Here is a 25,484-nt window from a genome sequence, read left to right as displayed (position 1 = left end):
ACAAAAAACTCTCAAGCTATGACACTGAAATGCAGTCTTCACAGATTGAGGTAAACAATTCAAGCACTATTGAGGAACTGTACAGTCGTAGTCGAGTTCGTTTATTACGACTATATCTCTTCACTAAGTTAAAGGATGAAGAGGTATCTGAGACAGAGGAAGTCATGGATAATACTGTGGTTTGGGAAGGACAGCTCACACTGGCAGGTAATGAGGCCTCCCCAGTCACAGTGTCTGTTGTCTTACCGACGGTTAATGCATCTCCATCAGCACAGCCTGTCAGTGACCCTGAACCCTCTCCAATTGTCCACCCTGGACCCTTCCCTTTTCTCCTTGCAGAGGTTTCTGAAAGTGAAGAAATTGTGGAAACGTCTTCTCCTCCAACACCGCTTGTGGAACTCACCACAGCCTCACCTCAGCATGCCTTTAGTGGACAAGAGTTTTCTCCTGAATTGGATACTGACAGTGACCATGCGTCTGGTGTCACATTAATCATACGGAGAGGGCACTGTCTTTGGGATCTCATCAAGGCATTCAAAGATCCTGACCTATTAGGGTCAGACATATACATTAAGATGAGATTACCCAATGGTCAGCTCGAAGAAGGAGAAGGGACAGAATTGCTCAGAGATTGCATCACTGAATTCTGGATGGAGTTCTATGAAAAATACACCATTGGACACAATGCCAAAGTGCCTTTCATAAGGCATGATTTTCAAATCGAAGAATGGCAGGCTGTGGCAAGAGTCCTGGTTTTGGGGTGGAAATGTGCTGGATACCTTCCAGTGCAGATAGCAGCACCATTCCTGGAGGAGGCACTGTATGGAACAGCATCCAGCAGCTGTAAGGATGCATTCCTACAGTATGTGTCAGATCAGGAGAGACAGGTTCTTCTCAGTGCCTTAGAGAAATTTGATTCTGTTGAAATGGATGCAGTGCTTGACATCCTTGATGCGCATGAATGCCATCAACTGCCAAATAAAGACAATCTAGTCCCATTACTATCCCAATTGGGTCACAAGTCTATAATTCAAGCCCCCATGTACATCATCGAATGCTGGCGTCCCATCCTTCATACCTTAGCGCACAGCCTCTGTCACAGGGGTGGTTCAAGTCCCCAATTAAATACTTTCGAGGGTGAGCAGCGCTTAGTAACCCACAATAAAAAGCAGGAGTGCAGCAACAGACATTTATTGCTCCAAGACGGTTATAAAATCAGGGGTGGGGGAGTCACTAAAAATAGAACTGTTTCTAAAATGGCCAATCCATAAAAGGTTAAAGATGAACAGTCTCAGTCATTCTGGGCTCACTGTCCTCCAGTGCCCTCTCAGTGCCCCCTCCCTGTTGGCCCACGGCAACAGGGATCCCCGGTCCGAGTCCGCCGGGGGCCCCCCCAACCACCTGGGCCCCCATGGGCCTCTGTACGTCAGTCTATCCTCCTCAGCTCTGCCCATTCTCCGTCCAGCCACCACAGTCCATCCACTCTTGTTCATCAACTCTCGTTCCTCCACTCTGCAGCTCCCTTTAATATCAAGGGGGGGAAGGGAACCCTCCCCTGGTCCACCATTGGTCTGGGGGGCCAGCCTGCAGTGGTTTATTGGCCACTGCAGCTGTCTGTCAGGATTCAGTTGATTGTGTTCAGCTGTGTCTAATCAACTCAAACAAAAAGGTAATTGCATGTCAACTCAAAACACAGAAAAGGTTACATTTCAAACAGTAATAACTAAACAAAACAAAAACATGCATGCAACTAAAATGTTTAACACAATAAAATGTTACATTAAAATTCCAAAACAATAAAACGATTAAACACAGCCTGACACTCAGCATGACATCCCCCCCACAGTTTACCGTTGGCAGTCCCTGCCAACAATCCCCATGTCCATCACCAGCAGCCTCCAGCGGTTCCTTATCCCAGCAGCTGCAGCCAGCTCTCAGCAGCATCCATCAGCCCCACCAGTAGCCTCCGGTGGTCTCGTGCCGCAGCCAGCTCTCAGTAGCATCCAGCAGCCCCACCAGTAGCCTCCGGTGGTCTCGTGCCACAGCCAGCTCTCAGTAGCATCCATCAGCCCCACCAGTAGCCTCCGGTGGTCTCGTGCCACAGCCAGCTCTCAGTAGCATCCATCAGCCCCACCAGTAGCCTCCGGTGGTCTCGTGCCACAGCCAGCTCTCAGCAGCATCCAAAAGCCCCACCAGTAGCCTCCAGTGGTCTCGTGCTGCAGCCAGCTCTCAGTAGCATCCAGCAGCCCCACCAGTAGCCTCCGGTGGTCTCTCTTGCTGCATATGGGCAAAGGTTGCATCACTGTTACGATGGGCAAACATCCTCAGGGCTTGGAGCAGAGGGCCTTCTTCAAGGCCCAACAAAAAACGGGCACCAGGATAAATTGGCATTATCATTTTAAAAACTATGTTGTGGGTACCCAGCACTGCTCACAAACTCGAATCCTGCCAACAATGCCAAATGTCACAGGGGTGGTTCAAGTCCCCAATTAAATACTTTCGAGGGTGAGCAGCGCTTAGTAACCCACAACAAAAAGCAGGAGTGCAGCAACAGACATTTATTGCTCCAAGACGGTTATAAAATCAGGGGTGGGGGAGTCACTAAAAATAGAACTGTTTCTAAAATGGCCAATCCATAAAAGGTTAAAGATGAACAGTCTCAGTCATTCTGGGCTCACTGTCCTCCAGTGCCCTCTCAGTGCCCCCTCCCTGTTGGCCCACGGCAACAGGGATCCCCGGTCCGAGTCCGCCGGGGGCTCCCCAACCACCTGGGCCCCCATGGGCCTCTGTATGTCAGTCTATCCTCCTCAGCTCTGTCCATTCTCTGTCCAGCCACCACAGTCCATCCACTCTTGTTCATCAACTCTCGTTCCTCCACTCTGCAGCTCCCTTTAATATCAAGGGGGGAAGGGAACCCTCCCCTGGTCCACCATTGGTCTGGGGGGCCAGCCTGCAGTGGTTTATTGGCCACTGCAGCTGTCTGTCAGGATTCAGTTGATTGTGTTCAGCTGTGTCTAATCAACTCAAACAAAAAGGTAATTGCATGTCAACTCAAAACACAGAAAAGGTTGCATTTCAAACAGTAACTAACAAAAACATGCAAATAAAATGGTTAACACAACAATTCCAAAACAATAAACAAACAATTAGACACAGCCTGGCACTCAGCATGACACCTCCCTATTGAGAGATTGCACCAAGTGTTACTGGAGAAAAACCCAACCTCGAAGACTGTGAAGGATCTACTTCAGTTCCCAGAAGAGATGACTGCAGTACAACATGCTGTTGCTCGCTATCTGAAGCGGCACATTACTGAGGCTGATCACCAAACTCTGCAGAACTTCCTGAGGTTTTGTACTGGATCCAATCTGTTGGGGAGTCATATCCAAATTGAATTCATTGACACAACTGAACGCAGGCCTCAAGCTCACACATGTGCATGTATTTTGAAATTACCCATTGGTTACTACAATTACCCAGACCTCAGAAATGATTTCAACAGTGTGCTGACAAGCTCTGTGTGGGTGATGGACATAATTTAGATTCTTTAATAATCTATATATGGGAGGTTTGTGTTTTTGTTTTGCGTAGCCCCCCGATCTGCATATTTTTTACATACAGGGCCGCTTTTAAGTTTAACAGGAAACATATTGTGACTATGTGCCCATTATTCTTCTTCAGTCTGAAATTACTTGCTGAACTGAAAATGTTTTTTTATTTGTTTATTCACTTTATTACAAGTTTTACAACAGGCAAGTAAATAGAAAAGTGGCTTTAATTTATCAAACAAATTTGTTTTATTGAGCACATTTTTTTTGTATTTTAGGTATGTGCAATGTTTACCCAGACCTCAGAAATTATTTCAACAGTGTGCTGAAAAGCTTTGTGGGGGTGATGGACATAATTTAGATTCTTTAATAATCTATATATGGGAGGTTTGTATTTTCTTTTACGTAGTTTGATTTAATATTTTCTAATTAAACAACTGCATTGCCCCAAGCATCAAGAAGGGTCAGAAGTTGATGTGGCATTCCTCAAACTAATTAACAAGTTAGTTGCACTGAGTTGCAATTGTATGACTCAAATTTTCAGCATGAACCAGTTTTTAATATTGCTAGATTAAACTGGTTTCAACTTTCTTTTCTTAAAGATGTTAAAGAACTTACAGATACATACATGTGGACATTCTGTTAATAAGGAAAAATCTTGTTTTACTAAATGCACAGCCTCCCGTTCTGCATATTTTTTACATACAGGGCTGCTTTTGAGTTTAACAGTAAACATATTGTGAGTGTGGGCCGCTCGGTGGCGCAGTGGGTTAAGCAGCGGGCCATATATTGAGGCTACAGTCCTCCTCCTGCAGCGGTCGCGGGTTCGAATCCAGCCCGCGCACCTTTGCTGCGTGTCTTCCCCGTTCTTTCTCTCTACCCCTTTCCGATCTGCATCTCCAATAAAGGGCCACTAGAGCCCAAAAAAACCTTAAAAAAAAAAAAAAAACATATTGTGACTGTATGCCCATTATTCTTCTTCAGTCTGAAGTTACTTGCTGAACTGAAAATGTTTTTTCATTTGTTTATTCACTTTATTGCAAGTTTTACAACAGGCAAGTAAACAGAAAAGTTAATTTATCAAACAAATGCACATATTTTTGTATTTTAGGTATGTGCAATGTTTAGGTGTAAAAAGCCAACATATTAAAATGAAACAATAAACTGTTGTTTTTGAAAACGTATTGTGTGTGTGTGATGCTCTTTACTCCAATATCAGTGGACGCACAATGTCTCGCAAAGTAAGATACAATTTAACTGCCTGGTGTGAACTATTTGAGAACTGTAATCCTCTCTCATTCATGACAATTGCGCAAAAATCAAAGACATCGTCTTGACGTCAGGTATGCCAGACGGAACACCTGGATTTGTAGAGGGTTGAATGCGATGCGCATTCCAGACGTCCGTGATGCTGTTTCGCTCTTCCTACAACACACACAAACAGCAAAGTGTAATACAAACTGTGATAATTGAATGGAACATAATGTGTTGCGTATAGGTCTATAAGCTGTGCTGAAATACAACTTTTTTACGCATTGTAAAAGAGAGCGATAGTGGCATAAATGTATCAATCTATTTAAAATAGTGTAGGTTATTGCCCACCTGAACAGGTCCCATAAAACACAGCTGCTTTGTCCAGGTAGTCACCCGCGAACATTCCCTCATCCTTGAGCTCGCCAAACATCTGGATGTAGTGCTCAATGCCTTCTCTCCTCATCACGCCCCACCAGCTCTCTATTCTTTGATTCGCAGTACTCCTCCCTGTCAAAAAGCTTGACTGGCCCGCTCTACTATCTCCGTCATTTTGCCGAAGGTACACTTGCATGTCCCGAAGGACAACATTCTCTGTCCCCATGTCTGTTCACATGAGTCCCGGGTAGCCCCCCACCCGCTCTATCGCCTCTGCGTAATAGCCTCCAATCACATGCGGGTCACTATTAGTGCGGGAAGCTCTGAGCCATATAAGTTTACGACTGAAGCCGTCTATGCAGCCATTAATGCCAATCCCATATGGGCTCAATTTATCATAAGAGTCGATGTGCCATATGAAGTTTGGACCACGAGAGAAGTATTGCCTCCTTTGGAGATGTCGCCGGCGGCGATATTGGGTGCCCTCTGGGTCGAGTTCGCTCAAGATGATTCGCACATCCTCTGTCCTGACGCGCAAACCGTTATTCATGCATTTCTTGTGCATCCAACGATACCCATGGAGTCTTCCTGGGCCGTGGAGTTGGCCCAAAATCAATGATGAGACCTAGATCATCATAATTCCGACGGCGGAGATTACTTGCTCTAAGCATTCTTTTTAAAGTGGCTAGACTGATCACTATACCAGTTGGGAGGCTAGAGTTGCCAGCATTTCTTTTTGCGCCATGCCCTTAATGCCTTAATGCCCTTATGGCTGATAAGGGACGCATTACAGCACGATTGAATATAACATGCACACGTTTATTACATTTTGATCAAGGGTAAGTAAATCGTACTCTTGATTTTATGATATAGTGTGCGCACAATTTTCCAAAATGTGCGCACGCTTTGTTAATCGTACCCACGCTTTAATAAATTGTGCTCACGATGACACATAACGTGCTCTCGATTAACTTTAACGTGGCCACGAAGTTACTTTTCTTTCTTCACTTGAGCTCTTACAGGCTCCGTAAATTTGAACATGTTTTTTGAAAAAAGAGTAACACCGCAGCACAGAATAATATAAAATTAATTTAACAGATCTCCACATCATTCACCTGCAATCCTGTGGAACCCCTTGATGGCTTGGACAGGTTTATGATAGGCTTGCCACCCGTCCCTTGAAATACGGAATTGGGAATTAAAAGTTGCGTTCCGTATTGAACCAATACAGACACATATTATGCCAGGGGTCTCCAACCCCGGTCCTGGAGAGCACCTATCCAGCATGTTTTAGATCTTTCCCTGCTTCAGCACACCATGATACAAGGAGCTGTGTCAGCAACAGAACTGTCCAGACCTTGATGACAAGTTAATGACGACCATTGATTAGAATCAGGTGTGTTCATGCAGGGAGACACCTAAAACATGCTGGATAGGTGGATCCAGGACCGGAGTTGGAGACCCCTGTATTATGCTCTTATTTATTCATGTAATAATATACAGGTGGAGGTCGGAAAATTTGAATATATTGCAAAACTTCATTCGTAGTAAATTCAACTTAAGGTGAAACAAATATTATTTCCCACTACATGCAAAGTGAGATATTTCAAGCCTTTATTTGTTGATGATTATGGCTCACAGTTTATGAAAACCCCAAATAAAAAATCTCAAAAAATTAGAATATATTATGAAATCATTAAACAATTCAATCATCAAAATTATAACAAATAAAGGATTAACATATATTGCTTTGCCTGTAATGAGACTATGTACTGTAATATACATGTATTACGTGGTCTGATAACCATCTCCCGACGAATATTTAATTCTCTGCGCATTAATTCTGCACCTTCATCAATTGTGTCTTCATCAAAAGGACATGCCATGTTCGTGACAATGGACTTCTAATATTTATACTGACTCTGTTTTTAATGACAGGCGGCAGAACTTCACCAAAACTCGCCTGCTGACTGAATGAATGAGGAAATGAAATGTGCGTGTGGCTCTGAAAGAGGTGGAGACGCAGAGAAACTCCAGGTTTCACCATATAAACCTGGTCCCGACCAGGTTAGTTTCAGAGAGTCTGTTACTACGGTAACTGACCAGGTTAGATTCAGAGAGTCTGTTACTACGGTAACTGACCAGGTTAGGTTCAGAGAGTCTGTTACTACGGTAACTGACCAGGTTAGGTTCAGAGAGTCTGTTACTACGGTAACTGACCAGGTTAGGTTCAGAGAGTCTGTTACTACGGTAACTGACCAGGTTAGATTCAGAGCGTCTGTTACTACGGTAACTGACCAGGTTAGGTTCAGAGAGTCTGTTACTACGGTAACTGACCAGGTTAGGTACAGAGAGTCTGTTACTACGGTAACTGACCAGGTTAGGTTCAGAGAGTCTGTTACTACGGTAACTGACCAGGTTAGATTCAGAGCGTCTGTTACTACGGTAACTGACCAGGTTAGGTTCAGAGAGTCTGTTACTACGGTAACTGACCAGGTTAGGTTCAGAGAGTCTGTTACTACGGTAACTGACCAGGTTAGGTTCAGAGAGTCTGTTACTACGGTAACTGACCAGGTTAGGTTCAGAGAGTCTGTTACTACGGTAACTGACCAGGTTCAGAGAGTCTGTTACTACGGTAACTGACCAGGTTAGATTCAGAGAGTCTGTTACTACGGTAACTGACCAGGTTAGGTTCAGAGCGTCTGTTACTACGGTAACTGACCAGGTTAGATTCAGAGTCTGTTACTACGGTAACTGACCAGGTTAGGTTCAGAGAGTCTGTTACTACGGTAACTGACCAGGTTAGATTCAGAGAGTCTGTTACTACGGTAACTGACCAGGTTAGGTTCAGAGAGTCTGTTACTACGGTAACTGACCAGGTTAGGTTCAGAGAGTCTGTTACTACGGTAACTGACCAGGTTAGGTTCAGAGCGTCTGTTACTACGGTAACTGACCAGGTTAGATTCAGAGAGTCTGTTACTACGGTAACTGACCAGGTTAGGTTCAGAGAGTCTGTTACTACGGTAACTGACCAGGTTAGATTCAGAGTCTGTTACTACGGTAACTGACCAGGTTAGGTTCAGAGAGTCTGTTACTACGGTAACTGACCAGGTTAGGTTCAGAGAGTCTGTTACTACGGTAACTGACCAGGTTAGGTTCAGAGAGTCTGTTACTACGGTAACTGACCAGGTTAGATTCAGAGAGTCTGTTACTACGGTAACTGACCAGGTTAGGTTCAGAGAGTCTGTTACTACGGTAACTGACCAGGTTAGATTCAGAGAGTCTGTTACTACGGTAACTGACCAGGTTAGGTTCAGAGAGTCTGTTACTACGGTAACTGACCAGGTTAGGTTCAGAGAGTCTGTTACTACGGTAACCAGGTTAGGTTCAGAGAGTCTGTTACTACGGTAACTGACCAGGTTAGGTTCAGAGGGTCTGTTACTACGGTAACTGACCAGGTTAGATTCAGAGTCTGTTACTACGGTAACCGACCAGGTTAGATTCAGAGAGTCTGTTACTACGGTAACTGACCAGGTTAGGTTCAGAGCATCTGTTACTACGGTAACTGGCCGAGAGCTTAAGTTACCTTTCTTTGTGAAACAGGCTAGAGTTACCTCTCTTTCTCTGGTTTGAGTTACCTCCCTTTGGGAAACGGAAAACTCAGAGTTTCCCTCATTTCAGGGTTAACAGACTCAGAGTTTTCACTAAACCTGCTTTGTGAAATGGACCCCAGTACAGCCCCAAACCAAAGCAGCGAGAGGGGACGAATGGGCAGTAGGGCATGCCCATATCAAAATTTCCTGACATTTTCTAGTTGTTGTTGTTGTTTATTTGCATTTATCTGAGCAGTACACAGTCCGATCTTCAGCTGAATTTGCTGGGGCAGCCACTCCTGCAAAGACAGGCCACTGTTTCTTCGATTTGTGAGTAATCTTCCTCACTGCAGACCACAGAATTGCTTTTGTAACCCTGTCCTAGTTGAAGTGAAGCAATAATTGCTTCCCTAAGACCATTATTGATGTTCTTTCCATTTGGTATTGTATTAATCATCCCAGTGTTGATGATTAACAGAAATTTGTTGCAACTTACCCTCTTGAATCCTGCTGAAGGAGGAAGGGGATACTCATTATTGCACATTTGATTTTTGTTGTTTTAGCTTCATTTTAGTGAAATAAATAATGGCACACATACGTGTACAAGAAATTAAGAGTTGTTAGGAAATTTGATTTGTGTGTGTGTGTGTGTGTGTGTGTGTGTGTGTGTGTGTGTGTGTGTGTGTGTGTGTGTGTGTGTGTGTGTGTGTGTGTGTGTGTGTGTTTTCTGTTATCTGGTTTTGCATAGTATTTCCCTCCTGAGTTCTGCATGTACTTTGGTAATAATTATTTTGATGTTTATGAGTGAAACTAATAATTGTTTTCCAAATTAAGAAATTAAGAAAACAGGACCGTTCCACCATCACCTGGAGCTCACACCTAGTTACATTTGTGATAATATAGTATTCAGTAATTAAACGTATGGTCAGTCAAAAAAAAGATTTCACTTCAATCAGCACTCTGTACACACTCATTAATGCATCTAAATGAAATTAAAAACACATTTCCTGAAACACTGGCTGGAGTTTTTTTCCTCATGAATAACTTTTGTAACATTATACCTTAAAATCAACATGAGCAAGATAACCATATTTACTCATCCCTTGTAGGATCAATCCTACAAACGTATTTGGTTTAATGTGCTGCACTTTGAGATGTTTGCCATGAATCCATCTGACTTTCTGCATTTGACAAAACATCTAATAGCACTACCACAAAGGTGGTTTTGCTGCACCATCAAAAGGAAACCGTGGGGAGGTCTGATGCAGAGCGAACACTAGATGGAGTAAGATCCTGATCGTTGTGGAGGAAAGAAACTAAATGAACATTGTGCTTATCAAGTGTCCGAGAAAATACTTTATGTACTTCAGAATATACTAACATGGAGCTCTGAGGTGGCCTCAGAAGTCAGAATGATACTACCATGGAGGAGTTTGTGATGATAAACACATCTAAAAGTTAAGGAAAGGACCTCAGGTTTAAATTTCAAATCTTTGTTTACTTGTTTAGAGAATAAATTGGAGTATTTTAGAGCTGGCCCTGATATTGATATAATTGCTACATTTCTCCTCTTAAATGACCATTTTAGATAAAAGGAAGATAAGTGTCACAAAGTATCACAAAGCAAAAGCAATTGTAAAGCTTATGTTATAGAGACAGTTTATAACAAATGTCAACTAAGGGCACTGTACAGAGAACAAGAACAACCTTCAATCAAATTCATTTAAAAAAGTCCCTTTCATTCCAGCCATGCAACTTCATCCACTTATCTGGGGTCGGGTCACGGGGGTAGCCTAAGCAGGGAAGCCCAGACTCCCTCTCCCCAGTCCCTTCACTTAGCTCATCTGGGGGGGTCTCAAGGTGTTCCCAGGCCAGCCGAGTGACTTATGCCCCTTTTCCACTATGCAGTTTTCATCTCCATTTGACTCGCCTCAACTTGCCTCGACTTGCCTCGGTCTCAGTCAATTTCAATTACAGTTCAGCACCACCTTGTGGCAGGGTGGAGGATTGGGCGTGGTCAGCGGGGGAGCAGCACACAGGTGGCGCAGGCCTGGCTCGGCTGATTAAGCACATCTGAGCCCAATAAATCTCTCCACCTTGCCTGGCTATTTAAGGAGTGGCTCCACACCAGCAAAAGGTTCTGCTCACAGGGGACACAGCGCTGTCGAGTGCTGATACACGTGTGGATCTGGTGAAAATAAAAGTTCAGGGATTTCTCCACGAAACCCGGTGTCCTCTTTCCCTGTCGGTTGACCCCCAGTAGCACGAGATTGCTACACACTTCAATGTGGGTGGGGCCTTATTCTTGTTCCACGTCGCTCCATCGAGCACCAACCGGTTGCAGTCATTAGCCGTGTGTTGATTCTTATCCCAGCAACAGTTGAAAGTCTCAAAACAAGTTGTCACAAAAATGACAAACCAAAGGTTTGCAAGAAGCTTTGTTTTGAAAACTACACCTGTCTGACGGTGTATGAATCTTGCTGATGTAGGGATAATAAGTCATTCTACAAACCCGCACAGGTTACGTTATGTTTTGCGGTTAATGGCTCCCTACTCGCCTTCCCTGCCCTCAACTCGCCTTCAGGCCTAAGGTGACAAATAACCTGCCTTGCGTTTACATTGCCAATGTGCATTAAACACACGTTCATCATCCAGTGATATTAGCGGGATCCAATCTAAAAATGCCTAGTGATAAAGGGAAGCCTATGCTGAGTCCAACCCGCACAGGAAATAAGTCTGATTTGCAGCCGACAATGCCACCAAGCTCTGAGACAGGACGTAAAAGGACCGGACAGCCCATATAAGGGATTCCAACACCCTATACATCCAGAAAACCCCCCACAGGAGTCCCCGGTGGACAAAATCAAATGTCTTCTCCAAGTCCACAAAACATATGTGGACTGGTCGGGAAAACTCCTATGCACCCTCCACGATCTTGCTGAGGGTGTAGAGCAGGTCCACTGTTCCACAGCCAGAATGAAAATCACACTGTATCTCTGCCACTGAGATTCAACTATCCGGTGGACCCTCCTCTCGAGTACCCCTGAATAGACCTTACTAGGGAAGCTGAGAAGAGTGATCCCTCTATAATTGGAGCACACCCTTCTGTGGACCACCGTAGTCTGCCAATCCAGAGGCAGTGTCCATGTGATGTTGCACAGCCGTGTCAACCAAGACAGCCCCACAACATCCCAGGGTGGATCTCATCCACCCCTGGTGCCTTGCCACCCAGGAGCTTCTCATCAACCTTGGTGACCTCAGCCCCAGAGATAGGAGAGTCCACCTCCAAGCTTAAAGCTTCCATGGTCGAAGTCGTGTGGGTGGGATTAAGGAGGTCCTTTAAGTATTCTCCCCACCAACTTACAATGTCCCTGGTTGAGGTCAGCAGCACCCCATCCCCACTTTACACAGTATTGATGATTCTAAGCTTCCTCCTGAGCTCCTGGATGGTGGACAAGAATTTCTTGGAAGCCATCTGGAAGTCATTCTCCATGGCCTCTCCAAACTCCACTTGCCTCAGCAACCGCTGAAGCTGCATTCCACTTGGCCTGCCGATACCCATCAGCTGCCTCCAGAGTCCTATAGCCCTATAGGACTCTTCTTCAGCTTAACGGCATCCCTAACCATTGTGGTTCACCAGTGTGTTCGGGATTACCACCACAACAGACACCAACAACCGTACAGCCACAGCTCCGGTCAGCTGCCTCGACAATGGATGCGCGGATCATGGTCCACTCAGACTCTGTCCCTTCCCCAGGACATGGTTGAGGCTGGGCGCAGGCAGGTGGAAGCAGCAGCGGGACGACCGGGGGGGGGTGCGCGGGTACCGCCGGCCAGCACGTAGCTCCCGAAGCTCTGGCCTGCAAACTTGCACAAAAGAGAAAAAAGGGGGCCAGCACCAGAAAAACAGGAACGATGGTCAAAAATGATGGCTATGGGATACTTATAATGAATAAAAAAGGAAAAGGAGAAGAGAGGAAGGGAAGAGGAGAGGAGAAGAAGGGTGAGAGGCACCGCCCAGTGGATCATGTCGGTGCCCCCCTGCAGCATAGGCCTAAAGCAGCATATCTACCACGAAGCTATGTTTGAGACTAAGGCTGCGTCCCAATTGAACCCCTCGTCCTCGTTTTCTTCACTAACCCTAACTTTTGCGCGTTCCCGTGAGGGTAGTGGTGTCCCAATTCCTCTTTTCACCTAGGGGGAGGGGGCATAACGAGGGCTAGGGGCGGAGAATAGCCCCTTCAAATCGAGGGTTTTCAGATGCTCACTTCGCGAGCGAGGGGGTATGAAAATTTCCCAGAATGCTTTTCGTCGTCATTTGCGGACTGAATAAAAAAAAACAACATGGCGGACATTTCTTATTTTTTTGTGAATACAATCAATATTTTGAGTTAGTTTCTGCATAAAAAGGCGCAAACCAATATTTTACTTTCATAATATTCACTCAGTGAATGTACATAATCCCTTTTTTGTCCGTTGTTCGCGAAGAATCGCGCCGGAGTAAAGGCTGTTAGGTTACGCCGTAGGCTACGTAAGCTACGCCGTAGGCTACGTAAACTACGCCGTAGGCTCTACGTCGATTTGACTTGCCGACCGAAGGCAAACAGGCAAACGCGGACCCAACAGAAATCTCGAAATTTCGGAGCAAATTTCTTAACAGGCGTAGCTACAACTGTTAGATTTCATCTATTAAACCAACATCTTCCTAAATGATTTATTTCAGCCAGCGTAATTCTCAACGGAGCTGCAGGTTTCTCTCCCGGGGCGACGGAGCAGCTTGACCTGGCGGACACGTCTGTTCTCGGGCTGTGAGCTGCTGCTGCTCCCCGGGCGCGGCGGCTATTCTTATCTCCGAAAACATCGGGTCAAATTTCTTAACAGGCGTTATTTGGATAAACTGAGCCCCGGTTGCGGATCTTAAGGTTACATTTATGCCTGTAAAAATATTAAAACTTAATAAAGTGCCATATTAACAGCGCTACAGCTGAAATTAAAACAGCTTTTGGCTCTCAGCTTCCTGATCAGGCTAGGGATGAAAACGAGGGGGAGTAGGAGAAATGGGACAGGCACCTGGACCAAGTGCCCTAGATTTCAAGTGCCCTAAAATCTCCCCCTTCTTTTTTAGGGGTTAGGGAAGAAAAGAAGGGCGAGTGGAGAAAAGAAGGGCGAGTGAAGTTGAATTGGGATTGGGCCTAACTATCATAGTCTTGTTCTATAGCTGCAGCTATGACTACTGACTCTAACACACTACAGTTTACACTACCTAGAGATTTACCAACACCAGCTAGAGGTTTACTAAACACTAACTATAGGCTTTACTAAACAGAAAGGTTTTAAGTTTAGTTTTAAAGGTGGAGGTGGTGTCAGCCTCCTTAACCCAGATTGGAAGTTGGTTCCATAGTAGTGGTGCCTGATAGCAGAACGCCCGCCCTCCAAATCTACATTTAGATACTCTAGGAACTATGAGTAAACCTGCACTCCGAGAACGGAGAGCTCTGCCAGGAACATAAGGCACTATCAGGTCTTGCAAATAATGCGGAGCTAAGTCGTTTTGCGCTTTATCCGCAAGTAATACAATTTTAAATTGGGTTCTGAATTTTACGGGTAACCAATGGAGCGACGCCAACACTGGAGAGACGTGGTCTCTCCTGCTAATTCCTGTCAGTACTCGTGCTGCTGCATTTTGCATTCAGCAAATTACTTGGACATCCTGCTAATAACACATTACAGTAATCTAGTCTAGAAGATACAAACGTATTAACTAGTTTTTCTGCATCACTCTGCGAGAGGATTTTCCTAATCTTTGGAATATTACGGAGATGGAAAATTGCTATTTTACAAACCTGATTGACATATGGTTTAAACGACAAATCCTTACAAGAGTACCACTTCCTTTCCATTTTACGCACATTTTGTTTCAACATGCGGATATCTGAATTATACCAGGGAGTTAAGCTCCTGTGGCTAGAAACCCTCCTTTTCAAAGGAGCAACTTCATCTAAAGCTGAATGCAACAAATCAGCAGTGTTACTAGCAAGGAAATCAACATCTGCAGAGGCGGAACCCAGGTCACTGGTCTCGACTACTTCACTATTTTCCACTGTCGTAAAATGAGCAATGGCCTCCCTACATTTAGCAATATCTTCATCAGACAAACATCTGCTAAAATAATACCTCCTATTTTGCACTTCAACATCAACAATATTGAATTCAAACGTTACTAAATAATGGTCGGATAAAAGGGAGTTTACAGGTGACACCAACAGATCATCGTTTTCAACACCGTAGGTGAGAACGAGATCCAGGGTATGATTAAAACAGTGCGTCGGTTTGTCCACTTTTTATGAGATACCCATTGATTCTAGGAGAGAATTGAAAGCTAAATTAAGATTATCGCTTTCAACATCCACATGAATATTAAAGTCACCCACTATGATGAATTTATCCGTACTGATCAATAATCCAGATAGGAAATCTGAAAATTCCGACAGAAACTCTAGATAAGCACCAGCAGGGGGCCGGTACACTACCACTAACAAAACTGGCTTTTCTGATTTCCAGCTCGGGAATTTCAGACTAAGCGTGAGGCTTTCAAATGTATTAGGTTCAGTTTTTGTTTGGAGACTGGAGTTATAAATTGCTGCGACTCCTCCGCCTCGGTCCGTGCTTCTAGGAATGTGATGATTAAAGTAGCCGGGTGGAGTCGATTCATTCAAACTAACATACTCTTCCTCCTGTAACCATGTTTCTGTTAAACAGAAAATATCACTCCTGTTCTCTGTAATTATATCGTTTAGTAACAGAGACTTAGAGCTTAACGATCGTGTGTTTAGTAGTCTGCATCTAATTTTTCGGTCTCTTATTGGTACCAAATGCGCATTGGTTTTAATTTTTACAAAGTTATTTTGGTTAACGCCTCTAAAACACCGCACCTGGTGAACTTTTGGAGGGCGGGGAACTGCAACCACTTCTATTTTGCTAGGCACCTGGTTAGAGTCGCCAATTACATAATGCAATCTTACAGTTTTAGAGTCGCCAATTACATAATGCAATCCTACAGTTTTATTGGCAGGCATTGGTCCTCGAGAAGCAGCAGAGAAGTGTGTTAAACTGCAGCTCTGCATCCTGGCCTGGACCCTGCATTGTCAGGGGGAGTGTTTAATAAAACTGGCCAGATTACTAGAAATAAGAGCTGCACCATCCCAGGTGGGATGAATGCCGTCTCTTCTTTTTTTTAAAGATTTTTTTGGGCTCTGGTGGCCCTTTATTGAGATGCAGACTGGAAAGGGGGAGAGAGAGAACGGGGAAGACACGCAGCAAAGGTGCGCGGGCTGGATTCGAACCCGCGACCGCTGCAGGAGGAGGACTGTAGCCTCAGTATATGAGCCGCCGCTTAACCCACTGCGCCACCGAGCGGCCCGAATGCCGTCTCTTCTAATCAGACCGGGCTTTCCCCAGAACATCTCCCAATTGTCAATGAAGGCCACGTCGTTTTCTGAACACCACGGCCAGCGGCGGAGCAAGAGCATGCGGCTAAACATGTCATCTCTGGTCAAATTGGGGAGGGGACCAGAGAAACCTACGGATTTGCCGTAGTTACACACCGAGACAATATTCATTTTAGTGACTTCCGACTGGCGTAGATGGGAGTCATTAGCTCCGACATTTATGATAACTTTACCAAATGTACGATTACTCTTTGCCAGCAGCTTCAAATTTGCTTCAATGTCGCCCGCTCTGGCCCCCGGGATGCACCTAACTATGGTCGCTGGAGTCGGCCTCACATGCCTGACTATGGAGTCGCCAATCACCAGGGTCGGCTTCTCAACGGGTGTGTCGCTGAGTGGGGAAAAACGGTTAGACACATGAAGCGGGTGGTGGTGCTCTGTGCGCCTTTTAGGACTACGCTTCCTCCGAACTGTCACCCTGGCCAGCTGCTCGGGAGCTGCAGGGGAGCGGCTAGCAGCTGCTGCTACAGGCCGGTCCGCCGCTAACCTAGCCTGGCTAGCTGACGAGTCTATCGGACTATGGTCAAGTTGGCGGAACCGGACCTCTAACTGACTGAGCCTCGCCTCCAGTCCTGCAAATAAACTACACTTCAAGCACTTACCGTCTTCGCTAAAGGAGGCAGAGGAATAGCTAAATGTTTCACACACTGAGCAGTAAAGAGGTGAAAGAAGAGGGAGAAGAGGAGGCCATGCTAAGAGGCTAACAGACAGAAAATGTATCGGTGATTGGTGACAATGAAAGTTACGGAAGAGAAAAATGTGTTGAAGTGTTGAAATAAAGACAGAAATTTACCAGATATAGTATTATTTTACCAGAAAACAATCTAAGTTTAGACAAAAAAGTCTGGAGAGATCAGAGCCTGCAACGCCGTGCAACGGCAACAGACCGCAACACCAGGAAGTGACGCGATGCGTGACGCAATATGTTACCCAATCAGCAAGCCTGATTGGTTACTTATTGCATCTTAGCTAGTCTAAGCTAGTACCTTGCTTCCACAGTTATCGTACTATCAGCATATCTGAGGGCAATGTGGGGTTCAGTGTCCTGCCAAAGGGCACTTTGGCAGAGAATATATGTCTGAGTTAGTCCTTGGTGTTCTCACTCATTTTATGTTTTTTTTGTCACACTTAACATGATCATATATCTCATTGTATTTAAAGCTGGAATGTCAGGGGACTCAATCAGTTAACTAAACTGAAACAGGTAATGAACAGAATTAAAAACCTCCATTCAAAAATCTTTTTTCGGTAACCCTTTCTTTTACAGTACAGTAATAACCAGGTAATACCATGGTAGTTACACTGTAATTACCTAGTAGTACCTTGTATTTACAAGTTAATTACAAAAACATGGTAAATACCTGGTTGTTTAAACTAAACATTACTAGGCAATTACAAATACATTAGATGGGAACTATGAGGGAAATTACAGGTATTTACTAGGTTAATATCGGTAACTACCAGTCAATTTACCATGTAATTACTCTGAAATTACATGAATTATTTCTAAGTAAGTACCAGGTAATTACTAAGTATTTTTCTGCAAACTACCAGGAAATTATAACCTATATTTGAGGTAGTTACCAGCTAATTACACTTCAATGACCATGTAGTTACCTTGTATTTACTATACATTTCATGGATAACTACCCATTCATTATTGATTTATGTATTATCAATGGATTTGTGCATGTACCCCCGAGGGGTGTAAATGACTCTATTGACCTTGTAATTAACCTGATAGTTACCATGTTTTACCTGGCAATTGGCAGGGACTTACCTTGTAGTTACTTGCCCAGTAATTCTATTTCCTAAGTATTTACCCAATAAGTACAGAAATTTTTACCTGGCTTTTACTCAGTAATTAAAGTGAAACTGGGCTGTAAAAGAAAGCGTGTGTTGTTTCCATAATATTACCTGGTACTTCCTCATTAAGTACAAAAATACTTACCTGATATTTACCCATTAATTAAAGTGAAACTGGACTGTAAAAGAAAGCGTGTGTTTCCATAATATTACCTGGTAATTGCAGATTATAATTATAAAGATTTGCACAATTGGTAAAACGTCTGATAATTACCTCCCCTTTACCCCGCAATTAGAAAGTTGGACCACACCCCCTCACACACCACCACCACCTTGTAACAAATACGCCAAAACAGGTGATCTGTCAAATACTTTTTTTTTCTTCAAAAGGATAAAGAAAAAAATACAAATTTCTGTATAAAAACATCCTACAGTGTAAAACGTATTGCATAGTGTAAAACATAAAACTAGGCACAGTGTTGAAAATATAGGCACATTCAGTCAATCAATGTAACAAATAAAAAATACAGTGCATTCAATAACGATATAACAACATATTTAAATCTCAAACTGGCATGTCAAGGACCCCAGTATTATCTGCATTTGGCCATCACCCTTAATCTCATTTTTTTTTCCAGAGACTCTAACAGAAGCAAAGATTTGAGACATGTAAACAACAAAAACACGGGGCGAACCAGAATAAAATAACTTTTCATAAGTTTCAACACAAAATATGACAAGTTAATCATTTGCTTGCATATTTTACCAACTCTGGAGAAGCGTTAGCATGCTCGGACGGGAACAGGAAGTTAAGCTTCGTCAATAACGGAAGTAACAGAGGAAGAACAGTGTCGCCCAAAACATCTCTGTATGTCGCAACTTTATGACACTGATTCGTGACCTGATTACCCTGATCAGAAACTCACCAAAGCGCCTCGCCTGGTTCCAAGAGTTTCAAGAAAAAGACGCACCTTCTCTGAGACCTCTGTGCCCGAATCGCTGGACTGTGAAGACGGCCTCGTTACAATCCATTGATTCCAACTACAGTGCGCTGATGGATCTTCTTGAAGAACTGTCTTCAAGTGACAAAAGTGATGCCGGAGGTAAAGCCAGTGGACTGCTTATGCACCTGCAGAAATTCAGCACCTTTTTTTCTTTGAGGCTCATGCTGAAATTCTTCTCTCGCATGGAAACTGTCAACACTGCACTCCAAAAGAGCCAGTTGCACATGCAGAAAGCAAGGCAGATGATTGACACACTCAGAGGAGACATAAAGTGTCTTCGTGAAGAAGGATTCCCAGAATTGTGGGAAAGCACCACCGCAGCAGCCCGCAACTTAAACTTGGAAAGCCCAGCTGTGCCACGACCAAGAAAAATTCCCCGCCGATTGGAATGTGGAGGTGCAGCGCCACACAGCTTTCACACACCAGAAGAACTGTACCGCCAACAGTACTTTTAGGTCATGGACACATTATCAACATCCCTGGATTGCAGATTCAGTCCCTCTGCATTTACACACATGCAAGACGTTGAGGATTTTATGACTGGAAAGATCAACTCACTCGTCAATAGAGCTAAGTCAACCACATGTATGTTAGACCCCATCCCGACTCGACTATTCAAACATATTTTTTCTCTTATTGGTACGACAATACTGGACCAAATTAACCTATCCCTAAGTTTAGGATATGTACCACAGGTTTTCAAAGTCGCAGTAATTAAACCTTTACTTTAAAAACCTTCTCTTGACCCAGACACCTTAGCTAATTATAGACCAATTTCCAACCTTCCATTTGTGTCTAAAATTCTGGAAAAGGCAGTTTCAAGCCAGTTATGTGACTATTTGTATAGAAATTATCTGTTTGAAGTCTTTCAGTCAGGGTTCAGAATGCATCATAGCACAGAGACAGCACTGGTTCGAGTCACGAATGACCTCCTTATGGCCTCAGATAAGGGATTAGTGTCCATACTGGTTCTACTGGACCTCAGTGCTGCTTTTGACACTATAGATCATGGCATTTTACTGCACAGGTTAGAGCATGTTGTTGGGATTAAAGGGACAGCTCTATGTTGGTTTAAATCATACCTATCTGAAAGGTTCCAGTTTGTTCATGTACATGAGGTTTCTTCAGAACAGTCAAGGGTCTGTTATGGTGTTCCGCAGGGTTCAGTGCTAGGGCCAATCTTGTTCAGTTTATACATGCAGCCGTTGGGAAGTATAATCCAGAATCACGGCATACACTTTCATTGTTATGCTGATGATACGCAGCTCTACTTGTCTATGAAACCGGATGAAATAGAACCGTTAGTTAAACTTCAGGCATGTCTTAGGGACATCAAGGACTGGATGTCCAGAAATTTCCTGCTTCTAAATTCAGATAAAACAGAGGTTATCATTCTTGGTCCAGAGCATCTTAGGAAGGGATTAGATGGTGTTGCGATGGCTTCCAGTGCAACTGTGAGAAACCTTGGTGTTATTTTCGATCAGGATTTGTCGTTTAAACCATATGTCAATCAGGTTTGTAAAATAGCCTTTTTCCATCTCCGTAATATTGCAAAGATTAGGAAAATCCTCTCGCAGAGTGATGCAGAAAAACTAGTTCATGCGTTTGTATCTTCTAGACTAGATTACTGTAATGTGTTGTTAGCAGGATGTCCAAGTAATTTGCTGAATAGGCTCCAGCTGATCCAAAATGCAGCAGCACGAGTACTGACCGGAATTAGCAGGAGAGACCACGTCTCTCCAGTGTTAGCGTCGCTCCATTGGTTACCCGTAAAATTCAGAATCCAATTTAAAATTTTATTACTTGCGTATAAAGCCCAAAACGGCTTAGCTCCGCATTATTTGCAAGACCTGATAGTGCCTTATGTTCCTGTCAGAGCTCTCCGTTCTCAGAGTGCAGGTTTACTCGTAGTTCCTAGAGTATCTAAATGTAGATTTGGAGGGCGGGCGTTCTGCTATCAGGCACCACTACTATGGAACCAACTTCCAATCTGGGTTAAGGAGGCTGACACCACCTCCACCTTTAAAACTAAACTTAAAACATTTCTGTTTAGTAAAGCCTATAGTTAGTGTTTAGTAAACCTCTAGCTGGTGTTGGTGAATCTCTAGGTAGTGTAAACTTTAGTGTGTCAGAGTCGCTCCTGTAGTTTCTTGTGCTGGCCCCCCCTTCTCCTCCCTTTTCTCTCTTTTGTCCATGTTGCAGCATCCTTTGCCGGACACCGGAATCTGCAGGTGGTCGTGGGTGGCTTGTAGCTTGCATTACGGAGCACAAGTCTTTCCCTGACCCTGCACCCCAACCTGGGACTTGCTGATTGGGCCGGAGCTTCGGGAGCTGCGTGCTGGCCTGCAGTCCCCACCCCTGGTCATCCCGTTGCTGGCCCCCCTTCTCCTCCCTTTTCTCTCTCTGCAGGTGGTCGTGGGTGGCTTGTAGCTTGCATTACGGAGCACAAGTCTTTCCCTGACCCTGCACCCCAACCTGGGACTTGCTGATTGGGCCGGAGCTTCGGGAGCTGCGTGCTGGCCTGCGGTCCCCACCCCTGGTCATCCCGTTGCTGCTTCCACCTGCCTGCTGTGCTGTTGCCGTCCCTGACCCACCAGTCTGGCCCTCGGCAGGAGGGTCCCCTCTTATGAGCCTGGTCCTGCTCAAGGTTTCTTCCCTCCTAAAGGGGAGTTTTTCCTTGCCACTGTTTGGCTTAAGGTTTTTCTCCCACTAGGGGAGTTTTTACCTGCCATTGTTTATGTAATAACTGCTCGGGGGTCATGTTCTGGGTATGGGTCTCTGGAAAGCGTCTAGAGACAACTCTGTTGTATTACACGCTATATAAATAAAATTGAATTGAATTGAACTGCAAAAACATTGTACAGTTTCACAGAGATGACTTGGATGAAACCAGGCTCACACTGCATCGTGATATGTGCATGGACATTGCAAAACAGCAAGGAGTTAGCCTTGTTACATTTTAGGATGTGGTGGATTTTCTGAAAGGAGATCAGGGAGGGCACTTGCGAGCCATGTTGCCAGAGATCACCAAACTTGTGAAACTTGCACTGACTGTCCCTGTAACATCATGCTGTTCAGAGCGGTCGTCTTCAGGCCTGCGCGTCTGAAAACGTACCTGCGATCGACTATGGGGCAAGCAAGGCTGAACCATATTGCTATTATGAACTGTCACAAAGGTTTGGCAAGGGACAGGGACCTGGACGGAGACATGGGCCGGTTCATTGGGCGCACAGGTCAAAGGAGCAACACTTTCCTCATCAAAAAGTAGGCTAACAACACTGATTGGTGAGTGAAAAAAGACACTAAATACCAGCTGTTTGTGGACCTATGTGTTAGGTAGGCTATTTTTCCAATTGTTTTTGACTGTTCTATTACTGTTATTAAATGGTACACCGGTAGCCTGATTTGTTTTGTTGTACGGTCCTTCTGCTGTGTGTGTGGCCTGTTATATGTTCAGTAATACTCTGCCAGTTATGTTATGTCAGAGTCTGATATGTTTTATCTGACTGAGTCAGAGTCGAATATAAGTTTTTGTGGCCATAACTTTGTTGGTGTGTTACCTTAAACCTTTGATTAAAATCACATCTGTGAAATGTTTGACTGAGAAAGGTACTTTAATCCATTGTGTATGGGAATGCCCCAATTTGGTAGCTTTTTGGAAAACGGTTGTCCGTATTCTAAGCAAAATCACAGGTATCCAGGTACCCTGTTCAGCAAAACTTTGTATTTTAGGGATATATGCAGACAATTTCTCTTTCAACTCTAAGTGTAAGACTCTGATCAACTTTGGCCTCCTGCAGGCCAGAAGGAGGACTGCTTTATCCTGGAGAGAGACTGAGGTTTCCTCTGCACAGTCCTGGATTAGAGAGATGGCAATGTGTGTTACGTTGGAAAAGCTAACTTAGCTAACCGTCCAAGTTGACGGGGCCCTGGCCCAGCTTGGAGGGCCAGCCCCCGTCAACTTGGACGGCCGGTGGGGGAGCATGGGCGTCTTTCCAGGGCCGGCTAAGCTGGTCCTGCCTCCTGGCTTCGGCCTCCGCTCCCCCTCCTGCCCCTCCTACATGATTCATATGCACACATGCGAAGGGGCGGGGGGTCCGGGGCGTGGGGGACATTGTACCGCGTGGCCCGGCACTCCCCGCCTCACGGTTTTAATAACACTGTAGACCAGTGATTCTTAACCATAGGGCTGCGGCCCACACTTGGGCCGCGAGCGCCATCTAGTGGGCCGCGAAAAAAAATCAGTTTTGTACGTGTGGGCCGCGAGGGCCGCGGGACTGCATAGCAACTCCCGACCAAATGAGGAGAAGACACTCAGCTAGCTGTACGTGTAATAGTAAGAGAAATGGTGTGAATTTATAGAGAAAATCCTTCATTTTGCACAGAGTACGTTTAGATCCGCCAGGATCAGGGATCGATTACTTGGGTCTGCGCCCAGAGCGAGCGAGCGCGGCGTGATCATTTATCCTGACACGTCCCCGCGGCCGGGGAGGTCGGTGTCGCTCGGGCTGCGGGCTCCGTCGTTTACTGCTGAAGGATTGTACATGTAGATGCGTGGGCTGACGTGTCTGCGGACTGGACTGTTGTTCGGGCTCGCAAAAGCATCGGAAATTGACTCGGCTGCAGCGGCCAGAGAGCTGCGGTGCTGGCTCTGCCCGCTCAGGCTCGGATGAAACCCGACACGCGCAGTCCTGACAACTTATTAATGTAAATAAAACTTAGTAAGTTACTTAGTAAGTAATTAGCTTGACTCTTACAGAGATGAGAAGCCTAACAGGTGGAAAGGGAAGTTCAACCCGGAATGGACAGATTCATCCTGGTTCAGTCTTCACACTGGGACAAAACCAGTGTCTCATACGTTCAGAGACCGTGGCGTTCAAAGTGCGAAAGTGAAACGCCACTGAAACAAAACACAAAGTTTTTCATCAAACATATCCACTCAAGTCTGAACTGAAGTCACAGAAAATAAGCTGAGCATCTTAAAACATGTTTGGGTCCACATAGAGCTGTGAAGCAGCTTTGTCCACAATGAACAGAATTAAAACTAAATATCGTTCCAGGCTCAACAATGAGCACCTTCTCATGCATATGAGAACCTGACACCATCCAGCCCAGATTTAAAGTTCTGACAGGAGAAATTAGAGCTCAGTTCTCTCACTGAACGACAGAAAGTGGGGGCATAAGATTAAGGGGAAGAAAGAAAAACTGTTTAATTGTTAAGATGTGTTTATATTCATTTATTATAAAACTGTGTTTAGACAATTAACAAAGAAAAGGGGAAATTCAAACTGCTGGTAAAGAAATAAAATAAGATAGCATTTGAAAAATAAAATAAAATCTATTTTATTTTTAAGAGAAAGAAATATGTGTAATTGAAGTTACACATGTTAATTGGCAAATATGTACTTTTTTAATATAACAGTCAGATGCAGATGTTGATACAACTATGAGGCTACTTGAATATATATATATATATATATATATATGTATATATATATAGGCACTCAACCAACGTCCGGGACTCAACCAACGTCCGGGACTCAACCAACGTCCGGGACTCAACCAACGTCCGGGACTCAACCAACGTCCGGGACTCAACCAACGTCCGACGCCCAACCACAAATGCGACGCCCAACCACAAGTGCGACGCCCAATCACAAGTGCGACGCCCACACACAAGTGCGACGCCCACACACAAGTGCGACGCCCACACACAAGTGCGACGCCCACCCAAAGTGCGACGCCCACCCAAAGTCCGGGACACAAAAGTGTGGGACACACAAAAGTGCGGACAAACAAGTCCAGACACGGTCCTGTTGCAAACTGGACCATGATGGCAGTTGCGCGGTTCCAGGTCTGTCCGGGCCACCTGCAGCCGAGGCCCCGCCAGCAGGTGACTGGTGGAGACCAGCGGACTTCAGTGTCGACCTTGATGAACACAAACCGAGCAATCACATCCCCCAGCTGGGTTTGGAGCTTCCCCGCTATTTTTCAAAAACAAAAAGGGAAAAGGTTAACCCAAAAGTAATGAAACAAGGAGTTGGAGATCCCAGCCAAAAAGAACAAAAGAAGGGTCAGCACAGGGCCAGCCACGCAATGGGCCGTCGGACCATGCACTTTCCCCACTAAATAAGAAAAACCAAGGTAAACCTATAACCAAACAAAACCGATAACAGGACTACCGGCAATCTCCAACTCAAACTAAAATAAGAAAACTCTTCCCATGTTACGAGGATGCGCAAAAGAAACACCTGCCCTTTCAATCAGCACTCTGAACACAGGACAAACCTCCAACTGAACAACAGCCAAACTAAAGAACAAAATTAACTTTCCTATTCAAAACTGCATCTCCCAAACACAGGGTACACTGGACATCACCATAGCTGATGCCATGCA

The sequence above is a fragment of the Cololabis saira genome, chromosome 17, assembly GCF_033807715.1.
Source record: "Cololabis saira isolate AMF1-May2022 chromosome 17, fColSai1.1, whole genome shotgun sequence".
In the NCBI taxonomy this organism is placed as follows: Eukaryota; Metazoa; Chordata; class Actinopteri; order Beloniformes; family Belonidae; genus Cololabis; species Cololabis saira.
This window is presented reverse-complemented; position numbering follows the sequence as displayed.